The sequence below is a fragment of the Triticum dicoccoides genome, chromosome 2B (assembly GCF_002162155.2).
Source record: "Triticum dicoccoides isolate Atlit2015 ecotype Zavitan chromosome 2B, WEW_v2.0, whole genome shotgun sequence".
In the NCBI taxonomy this organism is placed as follows: Eukaryota; Viridiplantae; Streptophyta; class Magnoliopsida; order Poales; family Poaceae; genus Triticum; species Triticum dicoccoides.
Genome location: NC_041383.1, coordinates 808,962,601 through 808,964,823, shown reverse-complemented (window position 1 = coordinate 808,964,823; position 2,223 = coordinate 808,962,601). Strand labels below are relative to the sequence as shown.

At 49.6% G+C, this 2,223-nt stretch overlaps 1 pseudogene; it reads right to left on the bottom strand.

The window, feature by feature from the left end:
- Positions 1 to 871: 871 nt before the first annotated feature.
- LOC119361517 lies at positions 872 to 1,486 on the bottom strand (annotated as a pseudogene).
- Positions 1,487 to 2,223: the final 737 nt, after the last annotated feature.

Genomic DNA, 2,223 nt, shown 5'->3' with positions numbered 1-2,223 from the left:
GTTGTTATGATGATGATGATGACTTATTATGATCATGATGAGTTATTACATCATTGGGTGGAAGAAACCCAGATTAGATTCATGTGGCCAAAAGTTGGATTAGTAGATGTAAAATAGAGTATAAAATAAAAAGAATTGAAATACAGATGAATAGTACTAGCATGGGTTGAAGACCACGCTGCTATTACTTAGCAGTAGTGCCTGCTACTAGTAACATACATCGCAGTAGCGCGGGCTGACCAACGCTACTGCTAAAGTTTAGCTGTAGCGCCGATGCCCGCGCTACTACTAGGAAAAAACCCAGTGCTACTACTAGGCAAAAACATCCCGTGCTTCTCCAGTGCATAATGCAGGACACTAGCATATGAAATTTAAAGGTATATGATTGTCCACAATGTTTAAAGTGTAGGGCGTAGGAAATATAATATTATCTGCTCTATGAAAATAAGTAGTAAAAATAATCAATACTTCTGATTTGGACGGGATATAAAGTAAATAATTACTTAAACATTTTATGTATAATATTATAAATTTTCGGTAATTACTAGCCCGTGCAGTAGCATGGGTTGAAGACTAGTTACTTCTAGTTCGCTTCCAAATCACACAGCACACCCGCGGAACTCCCCCACCACGTCACTCCTGAGTAACTGTGGAACCATTAGATACCAGGACTTTAGCAAGCTACGTTCTTGCCTAGGATGAGTGTATAATCACTTGTTAGTACACAGATTTGTCAGCTAAACATCCCATCAAACTGACTTCAAATTGCCCTTTTTTCTCCTTTTGGAAATCCAAAGTTATGTTTTCATTTTCAGCTACTACGAGCAGAACACCATTAGCTTTTTGGAGTAGTACACTACACGGTACGAGGCAGTTGGAGCTAGCGTCTCACTATCGGTTCAAAAGGCACAGATCAGGTCAAATTCAGTTCCAACTTTTTGTTTGTCCTTGCCAGTTGGACCAAGATTGGAATGCAACACTTGGAACAGATTAGACGCAAAGCTCTCACTTTTTTTATTTACTGCTGCCTGCTGGAGTGCCTACTCGCAAGTCTGAACAACCAACCAGCCACACCGAGATCAGGCTCTACCTAGTACCTACTGGCGAGCGCCTAGGCGCCTACTCGTCGTCGCCTCCGCCGCCACCGAAGAGCGCGGACCGGTAGTAGAGGAGGGCAAGGATGAGGACCAGCATCAGCGCCACGCCGACGGGGGATCCCCCGACGTGGTGCACGGCGTCGGACGAGCCGCCAAACTCGAACACGTCGGGGGAGCGGTCGCAGGAGAGGAGGTGGATGAGGAGGAGGAGCCCCACCGGGAGGAGGAGCAGGCCCACGGGGCCGAGCAGCCCGGCGATGGCATCGGTGACCGCCTCAGCGCCGTCACTTAGGAAAAGTGGCCACCCAACCAGCAGCCCCACCACCACCGCCAACAGCAGCCCATGCGGCGCCCCACCCCGGCCCAGCGTCGTATTGCTCGTCCGCCATTGACATCGCCTTGCTCTCTTGCTAGCTGTCCTTGTCTCGCCTGGCGACAATTGTGCGAGGCGTGGTAATGGCTGTGGGTAGAGCACTCAAGCCTTTAGAGGGTTGGGAGTGTGACTTTGCGGAGATAGGCGTGTGACGCAATGGGGGACGGGCGGATCACGTCAAGGAAAGCGGTGGGTGCTGGTCACTGAAAGTGGTCCAAGGAAATTTCCTCATAAGTTCACTAGTTTATACTGTATTTGGGGAACGTCTAGGCTGCTACAGTATTTGGGTACTCCGATCCTTGCTTGCTGCTTTGAAATGTACAACGATACACAAGACTCGGCCTGGACGTGGCGAGCGGGCTTTTGGCCCGGCTCGTGGTCCGCAACGGATCGGACCGAACGGTCCTGGCCCGCTGATAAAAATGGTCGGTCCGGTCTGCAGAAACAGGCCCAAAAATAAGTCGGTCTGGTCCTGGTTTTGACCGGGCCAGCTCGATAGACCGAGATACTTGGCCCAGGCGCGCAGCCCAGCAGTGTATTTTAGACGACACTTGTAGAAAACAGGGTTTTGATTCGGCCAGAAAAGAGCATTAATCCCGGTTGCATTACGAACCGGGACTAATGTGAGCATTAGTCCCGGTTCAAACGGCTAGGGCACCGTATAGGTATTAGTCCCAGGGGTTTGAAGCATTAGTATCGGTTCATGGCACGAACAGGTACTAAAGGTCTCATTTTCAAACTCTAACCCCCCCC